Here is an 18912-nt window from a genome sequence, read left to right as displayed (position 1 = left end):
AGGAGCTTCCCACCCCATGATAGCCCTTATCTTTTCTAGATCCACTGATATGCGTTCCTTAGAGACAACATGTCCTAAGTAGTGTACCTATGTCTAAAAGAAGTTGTACTTTCTAAGATTAGCATACAACTGATGCTCTCTTAGAAATATCAATACTACTTCTAAGTGTTTGGAAATATCAATACCTTGTTCAGTTATTTGTAATCAATGCACAACCTGAGGATACCATCTTTCTTCTTTACGAAGAACACTAGTGCACCCAAGGCAATACAGTTGGCCTCATGTATCCCTTATCAAGCATTTCCTTCACTTGCAACTTCAATTCTACTAACTCTGGTGTGCTCATCCTGTAAGGTGCCTTTTATGTTGGTGTTTCCCCTGGTACCAACTCAATAGAAAATTCCACTTCCCTGTGGGGAGGCAACTCTGGAATCTCTACTAGAAACACATCCTAAAACTACTCTAATACATGGTATCTCTTGAAAATTTATGCATCCTCAATATCCTTACCCTTGTCACTGGAAATATGGATTCTAAATAGTACACATCCCTTCTTACAACTATGTTTAGCCTGCATAATAGTGACCATCCTCACTGATGTGGCCTTCTTCTTTCCTTACAAAAATTCTATTTTCCCCATTATCATCCAAGCACTCAATAGCCTTGTCATAACAATATACTTTGGTCCTATGAAGATACATCCAATACATACCCAAAATAATGTTATATGATCCCTGTAGTAGTACATTCAAATGTGCTACTATAGGCATACCATTAAGCTCAAATGCATAAGCCCTTACCCAATGATGAACTCTCTTCCTAGTACCTATAGCCAACTGTACCAACCAATACTTTGCATGCTCTTATTTTCTCAAACAACACTTATCCACCAGGTTAGGATTAACATAACTATGACTAGATCTAGGGTCAATCAAAATAGAAACAACTTGACCATAAGCCTTACCTTCCATCTCAATAATGGATTTCTGGTGATCTGCCTACTTTTTTTCCACATCTGCATAAATTCGAGGAAAGTAATGACCAACATCCCCAACTATATGTGCCTCCTAAGAACTGTAGATCTAAGTCCTACCACCTTGGTACAATGGAAAATCCTTCTTGAGATGACATTTGCCACATATCCAACATTGCAATGGTCCCCTACCATCACCCCTAGTCTGATTTTCTCTAGGTTGTGACCCATGTCCCTTCACAACTGCATTGAACTTCTTCTAAGGAGAAACAATTTCTTTCTCACCTGCATCCCAAGGTCTTCCCCACTTCGGTGGTCACTTTCCCTTTAATTTATCATTTTCTTTCAAATCATGCTTAAGCTCAACTTTGCGCTTTGACTACTCATAACAATGCTTCAACTTTCAGATGACCTCCTCCAACGATTTAGGCTCATCAAACTCAATCTCGTCTCTATATTCTACTGGAAATCCATTGATGAATCTCTGAATCTTAGCCTTCTCATCCTTGAGGTAAGGTACATACCTCAATAGCTCTAGGAACCTTCTAGTGTACTCTTCATCTATCAGAGAACCCATATGCATCTCATAAAATTCCTTAGCTCTATCATTATAGTACCTCTTTAATAGGTACTTCTTCTTAAAGAGTGTCTCAAATTCATCCCAAATCAACTCTTCTTCCCAAATTCCCTTAAATTTCTTCACATATTCCCACCAAATATATGTTTTCCCTTTGAGATTGAAGGTGGCTATCTTAGATTTCATGTTCTCTGAATAGTTATGCAATCTGAAGAATTTATTCATCCCTAGCAACCTTCATCATGTCTCCATTGAATGTAGGAGGCTTGACTTTCCTGAACTCCTTTGGCAAGTACTCACTCCTTCTATAAGGATTATGACGATGATGATGATGATGATAATGTTTCCTAGATGAGGAACTAGAATGATTTCGATACATACTACTCCTCCTATCAAGTGTATCTAGTGATGTGTCGCCTCTAATTGTATCCCCTTTATTCAGCTTGTAGCTAAATCGAGACCTACTACCATAGGCTCCATTATTTTTCTCTTCCTGCTCTTCATTGTTCCTCAATTGTCCCTGTCTCTACAATTCTGACAAGCTCTGAAGAATTGTTGCATTGACTTCCACCTACTTTTCTTGGTCCCTTGCAAGACTTTCCTGAGCCTCAACCAGCTTGTCATTGTCTGTTTTGAAAATTTTGATCTCTGCCCTCAAACTCCTTAATGTATATGTGATACCACAAGAATACTCATCTCCTTGCTACCCAAATGATCTATAGGAAGAGCCATGGGAATTGTAGTCTACCATTTCTCTCAGCATCTCTAATTATGTTCTTCCGACAAGTAAGCCATGTCAAATAAACCAAACAGATACCAAAATCAAAAACCATACCTCATTGAAGTTTAGGGGAGGCTTATCTCATTTGCAAAATCAGTCCACATTAGCATGTATCATGCTAATATATACATAATCATAATCAAATCAATATAACAACATCATACATGACCATACCAACTATATACCATGACCCCATGCATGACAACCATAACCATGACAACATCATATTTTACCTAAAGGGAGCACAATTTCACTCTGATACCACCCTGTGGTATCATATTTTACCCAAAGATAGCAAAACTTGCTCTGATACCACCATATGGTATCAGATATTACCTAAAGAGAACAAAACTTGCTCTAATACCGCCTTGTAACCACATCTTCCCACATTTACCCACTTTCACGGTTTTCCTGGGGTAAGCATGAGCTAAGGGTCACTATGATAAGACTCAACCTCCTATATGACCTTAAGGAAATGGAGTTGACAACTCAATACTTTATTGTCCTCCCTTAGGTGTCACAGGACCTCTAGGAGCAACCCAACCCCTACAGGTGTCCAACTGCTGAGTTAACTCTCTAATTCACTGAACTAGAGCCTCATTCGCTCCCTTAATAAGGCCTCCAAGCGACTGAAACCCTCTAGTCGCTCATAAGGCTTGCTTCCCAGTGACAGTGGAATTTTTCATTCAGACATTAGAGAACTTTTTAGGTCTAAAATGGGCCTCCTAAGAAAAATGTACGATCGAAACAAACTTTATAAAAACCAATAGGATTCAAGATGATGATGTCAACCATGGGGGATGATTCACCATTTTTTGAGTAAAAAAGTAAAAATATTAAAAAAATAATAAAATAATAAAACTACTTTTTCAACTTGTATTTTCAACTTATCTTCCTAAGGTTTTACTCAAATTTCAAGTGAGAGTACTCATTGGATGTAAAATTTAATTCCTCATCCAAGGAGTACCCATGTAGCATACTTTCAATGGACCCTAATATGCAAAAAATGAGAAATACATGAAAAGTGTGATTACAATCACATTTTTCATGTATTTCTCATTTTTCGTGTAGTAGGGTCCATCGAAAGTATGCAACATGGGTACTCCTTGAATGAGGAATCAAATTATGCATTTAACACGTGTTCCCACTCGAAATTTGAGTAAACACATAGGGAGATAAGTTGAAAATATGAGTTGAAAAAGTAGTTTTTTCTTTTTTCCCTCTAAAATTTGATGATGTAATCTAATCTTATTTTATTATTTCCACTATTATTTTATAATTTCCTTAGGAAGCTCATTTTAGACCTCAAAATTCCCTTGATGTCTATGCCAGTGACCCTGAATTATGAGCCACTTTTTTAGGGCTAAGACTTAGGCCCCTGCCGAGAACTCATTGAAACTTCTAGAAATGATGAATCACATAGAAACAAAGCTTCCAAACCAGGACTTCACTTGACCTCTCCCAACTAAGACTAACATTCCATGAAACAAATGATGAACATGCAACCTACAAGTCATGAATGCATATATGAAAATAAAGATCTGAAAACTTATATAAGTTTAACAAGAAGGATCTAGGCCTTCTCACAATAGTTGTCATAACACTATTTAGGTCATGCATTCATTAACCAGACATTCATTGGATTAAATGTGATAAGAGACATACGTATATCTATCATATAACCATACTTATAACCAAAATATAACCAAATAGATAACAATGATAGATGAGCCATTAAAGCCACATAATAAAAAGTACATTTACTTATCAAAGACAGGGGAGATATTTGGAGTTTTTCCTATTAAAATTTGTAATGGAGTTGTGTTCCATACTCATATTTTTGTACATTGTTTGTACTTTTTATTTGTGTCTTTGGATTGTAACATTTGGTATCAAGGCATACAAACCTATTGTTTTGCTTCTTCAAATAGGTCACCTTGGATTTTTTGCTATAACTGTTTTTTGGGGAGCTTTCAGATGATGAAACTTGGAGAATGTTGAGGAGATATATTGGGGAGCATTTGGTTCAAATTTTATATCTTGGTTGACTATACTTTCAGAGATATTCTCTAATCTCATTCTAATTCCATATATTGGTATGCCACTTTCAAAAATATGATCCTAGGAAGTTATGGTTCCTAAACGATTTTGAAATTAATTTTAGATAAGTCAGTTTGAAATTTTCTCTATAACTTTTTTCTAGGAGGTTTTAGATGGAAAAATTAGGTTAATGTTGAGGAGAAATCTCTAGGATCATCTATTTCAAATTTTAGATCTTGTTTTTCTATGATTTCAGAGATATGCTCTAAGGAAGTTAGGGCTCTTGAATCCTCCCACATCAGTTTCAAACAAGTTAGTTTGGATTTTCACTATATATTTTTGGGGGGATGTTTCAGATGGTGAAACTTGGATCATACTGAGAGGAGATACCGAGAAACTTTTGGTTCAAATTTTAGATTTTGATTTTCTATAAATTTTTAGATATACTCTATGGAAGGTAGAGTTTGTGAAGGATCCTGAAATCAATTTGGAATAGATCAAATTGGAATTTTTGCTATAACATCTTTTCTAGGGCTTTTTAGACTATGAAATTTCCAAGAATCATAGGAGATATATAGAAGTACCTCACGTAATAATTTCAAAAATATATTTGAAGAATTGGCCATGTGGTAGCTATACAAGTTTTCTCATAGGAAGAGGCAAAAAAATGAAAAAAAAATTGAAGTTACCGTAAATTTTTCTTGGCACATCATATTTTGATCAAGCCTGCAGAAAGCCTATATATATATATATATATATATATATATATATATATATATATATATATATATATATATATATATATATATATATTAGAGTACTACATGGCAAAATTCAAACTCATAAGGGCCAAAATTGCATGGATACATCTTAATTAAGGTCAAGCAGAAGGGTAAACTCGAGAATAGTGTTCTAAAATGTATGTTAACTTAAAAATACCATAAATTTTGATTGGGATGTCCAATTGAGGTGATTCAAAAGCCATTAAAAAAAGAAAACATAGAAGAATAAATGTGAGAAAAGATGATAGATATTTTGGATCATTATTATTAATATATTGAAGTTTTATTATAAGGATTATGGTTATATCTCAATTAAGAAGCAATAAAAATACCTAAAGTTAGTGGAGATGAAGAAAAAGATGCAATCAATCCCACAAAATGGTTGAGGATCTTAAATGAATCTATTAATTATCCTTTATTGGCAATTCATTATTTTATTGGAGAAGCTCATGAGTGGTAGTGGAGTTTTGACATGGATACTAGATGGAACATTACATCAGAAGCAATTTGAAAATTATTTTCCAATAAATGGATAAAGGATACAAAAATGGAGGCATTGTATGAAATTCAAGATTAATTAAAAGAAGCTAAATAAGAGATCGAGAAGAAAGGTGATGATATATATAAGATACAAAACCTTAATGAAGCTCTCATTAAGGAAATTAAACAATTAAAATAGGGAAAGAGTAGTAAGGGGAATTGGAAAAAGGATACTAGAGCAAAAAATTGAAAAAAAAGGTGAATAAATATATAGATTATAGATATCAGTGTTTTGGATTAATCACTACTAGAAGATGTTAAGAGATTGAAGGAAGAAAAGAAACATCATCAGAGTAAAGAAGAGACAAGGATCATACATGAAGAGACTACCAAAAGACTTGAAGAGGAAATTTGTAAAAGTATTGAAGAAACCCTAGACATGAAAGTAGTAAATGAAGAAATACATTCTAGAATTTAAGAAAGATGTCAAAATTTGATAGATGAGTTTACATTGCAATCTCAAAAAGAAAAAGAATACAAGATTCAAGAAGATCTCCAAAAGATACTTGAAGAAGTTGAATCACATTTAGAGGATGTCCATGCTAAAAATGGTGGTATAATATACAAGGCTAGAGAAGTCAAAGACCAAGAAAATATGGTAGAGGGTAAAATTATATTTAAAAAGAAGAAAAATAAAAACTTGTTATGCAGAGTGAAGTAAATCCATCAAATGTTAAATCATATCAACATCCTCATTACCAAGAAAGATTTCAAGAAAGACAAGATGATGGCCCTCAATATTACAACAAGAATGTTGGAAATCCTGAGGGCTCAACTTTAATTATCAACCCAGGGTTTGTACAAAGTTAATAGGGGTCGACACTCTATGTGCAGCAGACACCTTCCTCTTCCTAGTCTAACTTCGTTTAATGCTAGTGAAAAAAGACAATGAAACACTTAAGTGAGTAGTGGATTAATCAAGTCACATGTCTTAAGATTATAGAAAGAAATGAAAACAAATAAAATATAATCTATTTTGCTAGAAAGGAAATGAGAGTAAAGGAAATCTATTATACTTTGAAGAAAAGGAACATCCTAGATTACCCTTGTAGGAAATAAATCACACTTTGTTCAAAGTAAATTGCATGAAATGAAATCTAGACTAGTTGTAGAAACCAACATTCAAGAAGCAAGCAATGTAGAAGTTAAATGGTGACCTAACCAAGCCTTAGATTAGCCAAAGTGGTCTCAAAGAATTCGTGGAATATTCTAAGGCATAAATCTACTTCTACCATGAATTGGGAATGAATTTCGGTAAGGGAAGAGATCGAAAATAAACTGCTACAGGAAACTCTCTTTTGCTACAAGAAACTTCCAGCAAGCTTGTTTGTCGAGCTAACCTACCAAATGTTTAAGCTAATCAAGTGAAAATATTTTGGGATAATTTTTTTATTAAATTGAATGATTTTACAGTTCAATACAAGTGGAATAAACTCAAAATATCTTCATTAACACATGCTAAAATTCAAAAGAAATTTACTACTAAAAAGCAGAAATTTCATAACAGTGAACTAGTAAGTTGATCTAAGTACGAAAATGGCTAAGCTAATCAAGTGAAAATGTTGTGAGGTGAATTTTTTAGACTTAAATACAAGTGAAATAAAATTAACATAGTTTCTTTAACACATGTTAAAATTCAGTAGAAATTTACTACTAAAACCAGAAATTTCATAACTAGTAAGCTAATCTAAGTAACCTAATGATGAAAATGACCTTACTAAGCTATGATAGTGATGCATCACACTATTGATTATCTAAATAACCTGGAAAAAAAAACTCATTTCAATCATTTAATAAATATAACCTATAGCAAATGAATCATGAACACTAAGTGGAGAAATAATAAATGTAACTAAGCAAAAAAAATGTTGGAAAGAAGAGAACTAAAATACAAAATAGAGCTTTGAGGCTCCTGGGCTGGTGAAGCCTAAGGACACTCAGAGTCCTATGAAGGAAACCAAGCCTTATAAGCTGAAAATTAAACCAAACTTCATTATTAGAATCAATTCAAATACATCCCTACTGGAAATGAAAGTAGAACCGCTAAATAACAAGTCTTCTTCACAAAAGCACCAAAAAATCCTCTCCCTAAAGGCTAATTCGAATTTTACTTATACAAGTTGATGGGGGAAGGAGCCTCCTTGAAAGGAGGACTAATTTCCCCTCAAAAACCCCTCAAAAAGTGGATATGGTCCCTAGCAGCAGGAATCTTCATTAAATGTTGAGTTTTGGTTTCTCTTGTAGTAGGGAACACATCCCTAGATTTTCTCAAACAATAGATATTCATAAATTTTTTTAATAATTTCCTACTATAATATTGATTTATTATCCAATCATGGTCCATATTGTAGTAGGGATCAAGTCCCTAAATTCTCTCATTCTGCAGATCTTCAAAATCTACCCAATATTTTCACAATTTTCTGCAAAATAAATAATCTTAAGCACATAATAAGAAAATCATCTCTAAACATTCCTAGGACCATTTTAAAGATGAAAAATATGTTATTAAGTGCAAAAGGAAAGGTTTAATGTTCTGAGGAAAGGTTATATGGGCCTGAATTTGTATCTAATTTGGAAGGCCCATCATACACCTACTGAAACGATTGCTCATCCTCTAAGAAACCTACTGATATTCTTGCCCAGTCATTCTTCATGTAAGCCTCTGATGACTTTTTGACATCTCGTACTAATGTGGATGTAGTTTCCCCTGTTGGATGGAATCCTACATGCTCTTCAGTTTCTTCCTATGTCTTTGGCTCAACCTGTATCTCTGATTTTTTCTTGTCTTTTATTCTTATCCTTTCTTTGATTCCTCCCCTTCAATATCAACTTCTTCTGCTAAATTCTCCTCCCATGGATTCAATAAACTTCTATCATATTTAAATAATGAGTTTTCCCTTTGTTGCTATAGGATTTTGAGGTTTTCCTTTCCTAATGATTCTCCTATAGCCCTTGGGATTAGATGGAAATTGTGTCCGAAATCAGACTTCTTGTAGCATCCTGTAACTGTCTTGTAGCACTGGTTTTCAAATCTTGTAGCTCCTTGTACAATGGAGGTTGTTGTGGCATAAGAATTTTTTTACAATTCTTATTTCAAGGTTGAGTAAAGGAAAATTACAAAACGCACCCCTACCCTATTCAACACACCATATTCTTAAGCAAATGATTAGCCAATCCAACTATTGTTCTTACTAAAATTGAAACTGTAAAGTTTCAGATTGTTCAAACTATAAAATGCAGAGTGATTTTTCTAAATGACTGAGGTGTTTTTGGAATACTTATGCCAAATGTTGGAGAGGAGGAATTTTTCCTTACATTACCTCTGAATATTTGCTTGCTTCTCAAGGCTCTTATGGTTGTTCTTGGTGAAATTGGCCTTCATGTAGCACTCTATCAATTTATTCTAGCAACTTGTAGGTTCTTGTAGCAATATGTATGTTTTCTGTAGCAATGCCTATTAGTTCCTATAACAGCAAATTTACATGTCGAGAGATGGTGGGTCCACCATTGCATGAAAAATAAACTCAGAGTGCCCTGAGTTAACTGAGAATCTTTGAGTGAATTTGGAGACAACCCACTTTATCTAGTCTTTTTCACATTTGTCTTATTCCTCTCCCACAAGTGTGGGTGTCTTGAAGGAAAATTGAATTCCACTACTAAATATGGTCGAGGTTTCATGCTAGCTAAATCTTGCTAAAAATCATTTTCCTTCATACACTTACAATGTTTTTTCAAGTTAAAATAAGTTTGTAGAAGAGGATTTGAGGATTGCATACCTGGGCCTTACCCTTGATGTGTTTTTTTAGTTGATATTGAGGCTACTGATGTTATGCAACCAACTCACAAAATAGAAGAAAAGATAGATCAACGACTTAGAAATTAGCCTCTTCGAGTGGGAAACCTCCTTTACATTACATAAACGAACAATTCTTGGATGATACAAATGATAAGACCTCTTTGGTATATATAGGAGTATAAGGGGTCACAATATAATTAGAGCCTACATAACCATAATAATGTAAGAGCACAACAATAACAATAGTGGGCTTGCATGGGGGCAAAACAATAACAATAGTGGGCTTGTATGGGGGCACAACAATAACAACATGGGAGATAAATGGGCATAACAATAACAATAGGGGGGCTAAAATAACAATAAAAATAAGGGGAATACACTAGTATTATAAGGACCTAACATTCCCCTCTCCTTCCAAAAAATGTTGCCCTCAACAGTTGAATAGTTATGGATGCTTCTATATAAAATTCCATCCTCCCATGTGGAATATTCAGCAGGTAAGTTCTTCAACTTAATGAGATAATCTGAAATTAATCAATTCTGTAGTTGTCGAGTTCTTGTTTATGTGACTGCTTCAGGCTCAAATATGAGTTTTCCTTCTTCATCAAGTTTTGGAAACACCGTTTGAACTGGGAGCTTATCACTGATAGCCTTTTTTAAGCATGAAACATGGAAAACTGGGTGTACTTGAGAAGATGTAGGAAACTCTAATTTGTATGTCATAGTACCAATCTTTTGCAACACCTTATAAAGACTAGTACTTGGGTGATAAATTATTATCCTTCATAGCTTGCTTAAGGGACATTTTTTTGTATGGTTGTAGCCGTAAAAGTACCCAATCATCTACATCAAAACTTCTTTCATTGTGATGTTGATATGCATGTTGTTTCATTCAATTTTGTGCCAGAATGTGGTTATCCTTTAAGAGTTGGAGAACTTGTTACTGATGCTCGATGTGATCTTTCACTCCTTGAACCTTAGAATTTTATCTTAAAGATGATGTGATGGATGGTGGATGATATCCATAAAGTACCATAAATGGAGTCATTTTTGTTGTAGTATGGAAGGAAGTGTTATACCACCATTCAGCTAGAGATAACCGCTTGACCCATTGTGTTTGTTTTTTAGATACAAAACAACGAAGATATATTTCCAAACATTTGTTCACTATCTCAGTTTCCTATCAAATTGAGGATGATAAGATGAGCTATGAGATAATTAAGTACCAAGACAACAAAAAAGTTTTGTCCAAAACTATCCAGTGAAAATGGGATCTCTGCCACTTACAATAATCTTTGGGTTTCCATGGAGCTTTTGAATTATTTATATAAATGCAATAGCAACTGTATTGGCTTTGAAAGGATGAGATAATGCACAAAAGTGTGCATACTTGGTAAGTCTATCAACTATCACCAGGATGACACTCTTTCCTTTAGACTTGGGTAAACCTGATAAAATCCATTGAGACCTCCTCCCAACACTAACTTGGAATAGTTAAAGGTTGTAACAAACCCGAGGTCTTAATTGTCTCAACTTTAATTTTTTGGCAAACCAAACATTTTGCCACAAAATTTTGAATATCATATTTAAGGCCATCCCAAAAAAATTCCTTTTTGATCCCGTGGTAAGTTTTTAAAAATCCTGAGTGCCCTCCTAAAGGGGAGGTGTGCAATTCCAAAAGAATCTTTTGCTTGAGTTGGGAATTGTTACAAAGATATAAGCGATCTTTGTACCATAATGAATAATTTTTCCAGCTAAATGTATCATATGTACTAGGACTTTTTGTAGCTTTTGAATGAGTCTCCACACCTCTTCGTCATTCTTTCATTCATCCCTTTCTTCGGTTATCCAATTAGGTTAGATAATAGAAATGGCACAAAGAAATGCTCCCACATCCTCATCCTTTCTTGAGAGTGCATCTGCAACAACATTTTGCTTCCCTTTTTTGTAGATGATTTCAAAGTCATAACCCAACATCTTTGTAACCCATCTTTTTTGCTCTTCTGAAGATAATCCTAGCTCCAAAAATTAGTAAGACTATCATGATCTATTTTTACCTTGAAGTGTCTTACCATTAGGTAAGGTCATCATTTCTTTAGTGCATGTAGTATTTCCAACACTTCCTATTCATAAATAGGTTTGTGTAAATACTTTCCTTTGACTGGACGACTTTCAAAAGAAATGGGTCTTCCTTATTGCATTAAAACAGCACTAATTCCATTTCTTGAGGCATCACAATCCACAATAAAGGTTTTTGTGAAGTTTGGCATAGCTAAGACCAGTGCATGGCACATTGCCTCCTTAAGATGTTCAAAGGCTCTAGTTGCTTCTAGAGTCCAAGAAAATACATTTTTCTTTAGTAATGTTGTTAGAGGTGCTGCTATTCTCTCATAATTCTTAACAAACTTGTGATAATACCCTGTCAACCCGAGAAATCCTCAAAGATGCTTTATGGTTGCAGGGATTTTCCATTACGTAACTTTAATTTTGTTAGGGTCTACCTTAACACCCCCATGAGATACAATATGACCCAAACATTCCACCTCCTATACTCCAAAGAAACATTTGGAGGTATTTGCATATAATTGTTTCTCCTCCAATAGTTTGAGCACCATGTTAACATGTTGAACATGATCCTTCCAAGAGTTGTTCTAGATTAGTATATCATCAAAAAATACTAACACAAATTTTCTAAGGAAGGATTCGAAAATGGAATTCATCAACCCTTGAAATATAGAAGGTGCATTAGTAAGGCAAAAATGCATGACCAAAAATTCATAATGACCCTCATGAGTTATGAATGTTGTTTTCGGAATGTCTTCAATCTTCATTCTAATTTGATGATATACTGAACAAATAGCCAACTTGGTGAAGTAAATTTCTCCATGTAATTCATCCAACAATTCATCAATGACAAGAATGGGAATTTATCTTTAATAGTGAGTTTGTTGAGTTCCCTATAATATGGAAACATACGCCATGATCCATCCTTCTTGTGCACCAATACAACTAGAGCAGAGAAAGAAATTTGACTAAGTTGAATTATACCATCTCTAGCATTTATGCCACCATATGTTCAATTTCACTCTTTTGGGCATACGAATATCTGTAAGGTCTAATGTTTGGAGGAACACTTCCTGAAATCAAATGAATAGCATGATCCTGATCACGAATAGGTAAGATGCCTTTGGGAGTCTCAAATACCTTGGAATGATTGTTCAAGGCTTTTTGGATATCTGGAGAAATAGATGATTTCAATGTTTGAATCTCTAGTGAGCATAATTGTGCAATTACGCCCCATTCTTCTTTCTTCTAAATATTTTTCATGCCATTAGAGTTGATTATATTTCCTAGTTTCCCTGCGACACCCCTTAATTCAACTTCTTTTCTTCCCAAAAATATTTCAAGAAAATTTCTTGAAAATTAAAATTTGTCATTGCCAAAGATTGTAACCATTCGAATCCTAGTACAACATCAACACCACGCATTGGAACGAAAATCATTGGACTATTCAATACATATTCCCCCATGGTTAGCATGATATTATGGCACTTTCCAGAGAATTTTATAGCTCCTCCATTTGCAGCCATCACTTGATACTTTGGTGCTGGATATAGGAATCAATTCAATTCCTTGGCTATATTACAATGAATAAAATTATGGGTACTACATGAATCATTCAGAACTACTACGTTTTTTTTCTTGATATATCCTTTTAACTTGAGAGTTTGAGGAGTGGTAATTCCTTCAAATGCATTACAAGATATGGTTAGATTCATTTGTTCTTTCTCTGGGGTTGGTTCCTGGTGTATATCCTCCTTTTTTGATGTTTCTTGTTCCTTTTCTTCCTCTTCTTCACAATCCATGTAGAATAATTTCTTCTCAACACACTTACAACCTTTAGTGTATTTGCTAAAAATTGTAACAAAGCCCTTTTGCTCTTTTTTCCTCCAATTATTATGGTTTCATCCTTGTAGGTTGTGGAGGAATTCTTTATTGCCATTATTTTTCTTTCAACTTTTCTTGCCACCCTGAATGCCTTCTCCAATGAATCATGTTCCCAAAGGTGTACCTCATGTTGGATGTTATCTTTTAAATTCCCTATGAAGACATCAATCCTATGCTCCTCTGGAATATCGGTTACCCTAATATTCAATTTTTGGAAGTCTTCAGTGTGCTCCACCATTGAACCCCTTTGTTTGAGATTTATCAATTGGATAAAGAATGTTTTTCTCTTTGTATCTCCATAATGTGCTATCATTTCCTCCGTAAAAATTGACCAGGTGACAATTTATTTAAAAGAAAAAATCCATCTATACCATACAAATTGATTGGGTTCTAAATATAAAGATGTTGTAGTGCCCACTCTAGTTTCCTAACCCTCATATGATATTATCGTAGATACTTTAGTCTATGAGGAACTCAGGTTGAGGATCCAGAAACGTGACTCTATTATTAGTGAATGTGATGGTTATGTATGTTCTCTATTAATATTATGATTACGATATAATTGATGGTTATGTGTACTCTCTATTGATATCATGATGGTGATAGTAGTAAACGATATACATGTTTTCTATTGATGTTATAATGATGATAGCTTTGATCTATATGTATGGTTCCATTAATGTTATGATGGTGCTAGCTATGATGGAGGTATCCCCTATGTTACCTACTTACATTAGTTCTGGTTCACAATGAACAATGATGTGAATGACAAAGTGATGGTAATAATGCTATTATGACAATGACTAACATTGAGAAACCTGGTTACTGATTATTAATGAGTATGGCAGGAAACCACAAGAGGCACTCGCACATGACGAGTTGACAACACCTGGTTTGATGAAAATTTATATTATTTTATCTTTGAAATTCTAAGTCAATTTTGAAACCTATTATATATGTTTATCTATATTCTGATTATATGTTAATGGTTGCAAGCACAGATTAGTTGTTTGGCCAAATGACTCACATATGGGTGATGGGGTTGTACAAGTGGATGGAACTACATGGGAGGGGTGGGACAGTGTCCCTGATCTCAACCACTAGCACTCCCACCATGACTTGGGTTGGAAGGTTTGAAACACCTTCACCTTGAAGATCATGATGTCATGAGGGCAGGTCCCAAAGTTGGGTCACTCATGGGGGGGGTGCATCAAGGCATATTCCTTGATCCTCGACACCATTAGTCTCACTGTAGCAGGCAACATAAGAGAAGATAGCGGTCTATGACGTTGCACCTATACTTCCCCTCGTAGTCACTAAATTCTTGAAGGGCAAGTGGCATGGCACTCTTGGAACTTCAAGGGAATTTCTTGAAGGGCATGACGAACTTGGCACCCTTGTCATCACAAATAAAATGTTAGGTGTGGTGCCCTTGGAAATTCAAGGGAATTTCTTGAAGAGCACGACCAACTTTGCACCCTTGACATCACAAATAAATTGTTAGGCGTAGCACCCTCGGAGCTTCAAGGGAAGTTCTTGAAGGGCATGACCAAACTTGACACCTTGGAATCATTAAAAATAAATAAATTAATAAATATAATCAAGAAATGAAAACTAGGTAAATTTGCATCAAGTGTAAATGATGTTAGAAACCGAGGTAATTAAATCAGGAATAAAACTTGGGTTAAGAGGATCATAGGAAGAAATAAAATATTTTATCTTAAAAACTCTACCCTCCCCATGTTGGAAAATATTAGGTAGATTATGTAGTTTAATTAGGTAAAAAATGGAAAGAGGGACATAAATGTAAGGATAAGGATTAATCCTAAAATAGTTAAACCTAATTAAGAGAAGAGGATGGTAATTAAATTTTAAAGAAATGTAGAGAACCTCCATGTGGCAACAACCAACATAAGAACATCCATCTAAGAGATAACTTGAGTTAAATTAGGGAGTATATAGGGGATCAAATCTTGACTCATTAACTGAATTTAGTAAGGAACAAAAATTAAGGAGTAAAAAGGGAGATCAAGAGACAACTAGGAGAAGAAATAGGAATCTTGTTGAGGTGAGAAAAAATATTATTCTTAAATTAAAATTTAAGTAAATAATTTTGGAGATCCTTGATGAGAGAGTGACATATGGGTGGGTGAATAATCAAACAATTTAATTATCAAAAATAATTAATTATGCATGACATGCCAAGTGTCACCTATGAGGACTCCTATAAAAGAAGGGGAAAGCCATGGGAGAGGGGACCTTTGGGAACCCTATTGTTGGTTGGATGAGACTATGTCAGAGCAGTGATTACGATACTATAGTGAGTTTGGTGAGGTAGAGGATTTTAGAGAGGGGACTCTTGAGCCAAGGAGTGCTCTCCTCTACTAGCTATTGCATTCCTCCATTGTACAACCCCATTGCAGCTCGGGGGTCGCGGGGAAGAAGAGTACCCAAGGAGTAGGTTGGGAGGTTAATCGGTGGGTCATTACATTCGGTTCAAGTATGTCGTCATTCACACTCGGAGGTGGCTGACAACAAGGGAAGACCAGTAACTACAATTCAAGTGGAGTCTCATCTTCTGGTGAATGGTACATATGTGTTACAATATTCTTTTGTATGATTTCTTTATGGCCTTAGTTAAATATATGTAAATTTTATGATACGTTCAACAAAATGAAAATTTAGGGATGTGTTAGATAGTGCTGAATAAATTTGAATTCCCAGTGTTATTTCTCTTTTGGTTGTATTTTATTGGTGTATATATATATATATATATATATATATATATATATATATAGTTTAGAACTAGTCCTTACACTTGGTATCAGAGCCATGTTGAACCCTTGAGGCCTATGGGCCCATGCATGCATGGCTAGTTTTGTTAAATAATATGATGAAAATCTCTAGCTAATTTATCTCAGGGAATATCCATGACAGATGTCCTTGAGGAATTGTATAATTGTCGAATCATACCTAAAACAATGAGTTTTAGCATAACGTGGTAATGGTTAAAAAAAAAAATCCTATAGACACAGCTCATAAATCTACGAGGGTATATACATACACAAATGTATTCCGTGGGAAAACTAGGGTAGTCTCGTGTAAATATCCAAGCCCCACTAGTACTCTTATCCTGAGCTATTCCTCTAGTTGCATTCATTTCACTGTTACAATCAAATTGTTTGTTTATGCTCAAGCATCAGATCTGATCTGGGTTCTTCCACTGACCGAAGAAGCCTCAGCCCTTGATTTCCGACATCTCTCAGCAAAAGAAATGGTGGCCAAAGGAAATACCCTGCCGGACTATGAATGCCAGCCATTGATCAGTAAGTTAAATATTCTGATATCTACTGTATCTTATTTCAAGCCCTTTGTTTAATTATGGTGAGATTTAGAGGAGGTCAAGGGATCGATTTTTTCAGTTGTTTAAACCAAATTTTGACAATATTACGATAACCCAAATTTATTAACATCACCATTCGTGGGATCCGTACGCCCCGATTTTCCATTATGGATCTTGGAACCCTCTCAGAGTTTATGCCATACCTTTACCAAAGTTGAAGCCACGATTAGCTGTTATTTTCAATACCGAAGTCTAACGTGCTTCTGCATGGTTACGATTTTCAAATTAAATAATTTACATGTTGGGATTTCAATTATTTGAGGCTTATTCGATAGAGTTTGGAGCAACTGTAATAGTCCTTGATGAACCACTTGATTCCAGCTTTAGATTTCATTGTAGAAAATCTGTGGTTTGACTTTGCTAATTGCATCTAAAATGATTAATCTATTCTAAACGCATATGGAGGCTGTGCAGTGTAGAGAGATTAGCTTTTTACGTAAATGTCATGCAATTGAAATGACTTTGTTGCATCTGAAATTGTCATGTTGATGATGGCAATCTTCTCTCCATGGAATACATTCCATTATCAGAGTCTTGAGTATAACCTTGAGCTGATTATGTCAATAATACAAATAGTCACTAGATTCGAAGATGTTCTTATTTTTTGAAATGAAATGCCAAGAGCCCATAGCGATGTTCCTGGGTTTCCAACTCTATTTCGAGGTTATATGCTGCCTTGCGGTGCCATGGAGGATTTTAAACTGGGTGTTGGCTGCATTTTGAAGATTCGGCCATTTCTATAACTACCCACTAAAAATGTTAGAAAATTTTTATAATAGCCATCTAGAGAGGGAAAACCAAAGGAACACCAACGTAGCAACACTTCTGCGCAAAGGCGTGCTCAAAAATTGGTTCAAGTTTTGTTGCACTTAATTAGTGATTGGCATGTACATCGATAATTCTTCAAACTTTTGGGGTAACAAATAAGCACATTTGGGTAGATATAATAATTTTCTGTGTTGTCAAATTGCAACCCAGAGATGTGGGTTTGTGTTACTAGTGTTACTAAGATATTTAATCAGTGTACTATCAATTTGATCAATGGTGAAGCAATCATATCAGGGTCTCAGCGTGTCCATGAGCCAGAGCTTTTAACCAAAAGATCAAAGGAGTGTGGAATTGATGTTAATACAATCTCAACATATATAGATTCCTTCATGTTTGTTTATTTTTTGATGAGCTCAGAAGATTTTATTCCTAATTTTGTTTTAAAACATATTGAGCTAATGCTCCCAAGTTGGTGAGAGCCAAATGAGCTCCATTGCTTGTACACTCCAACAAATAAAAAATTGTGTTTGTACCCTGCAATTGAAAATTGTGTTTTGTATTTTGAAAATTAGTTCCGTTCCCTTTTGTACCCACGCAATTCACCAAACTCTGTTACACATAGTGTTCTCTACGCAGATCTGGAGCAGTACACACAAATCTCCATGATATGGTGGCCCTCACACTCCAACATTCTAGATCATAATTAATTTTGGCTTAAGGTTTCATCTCATGGAAGGATAATGACTAGAATTCCAGAATTGCCATCACCAATTACCAGCCACAAGATCAAATCTGCAATATCCTTTGCAATCACTCAATCTCATGTCTTGCATATCTCTATGGAATGCACATATCATAACATGTTGATTGTTGAAAGAGCTCTTAACCACTATATCATGTTGGAGAAAAAGATAGGACTTGAATTTTGGCAAATCACAACTTTGTAAATCTCGTTTAAATCTTGCAGGGGATGCTTTATTTTGTGGGATTTACAAAATTTATAAGATAAATATTAGAGAAGATTAAATTGGCAAATTTGATTTCCTTACTAATTTAACTTCCTAATAAATAATACAGCTAAAATCTTCCAGTTGATTATAGATGACAAATTTTTCATCAAAAAAATAATGGTGTACCAGAAATATCAGAGGCCATTAATAATGTTAGTCCAACTGTATATATTTTCAACCATCAAAGGGAGATAAGAAAGATTCCGAGAGGTTGGGGGAAGGCCAAAACCAACTCATTACTACATATGGCCAAAAAGTGATATTTCACCTAGTCGATGGAAGCAACGAAACTTC

The 18912-nt window shown here is 34.8% G+C and overlaps 1 protein-coding gene across 1 annotated transcript in view; it reads right to left on the bottom strand.

Annotated features, from left to right (window-relative positions):
* LOC149187655 (purple acid phosphatase 2-like) overlaps positions 1–18912 on the bottom strand; it is a 186611-nt gene that overhangs the window by 83342 nt on the left and 84357 nt on the right. The window lies entirely within an intron of this gene.

This window comes from Pinus tabuliformis, chromosome 3_1 (genome assembly GCF_031772625.1).
Source record: "Pinus tabuliformis cultivar Carrire ecotype Pingquan chromosome 3_1, CPIR1, whole genome shotgun sequence".
Lineage (NCBI taxonomy): Eukaryota > Viridiplantae > Streptophyta > Pinopsida > Pinales > Pinaceae > Pinus > Pinus tabuliformis.
Note: the sequence above shows the minus strand (reverse complement) of the source record. Positions and strands in the feature narration are given on the sequence as shown.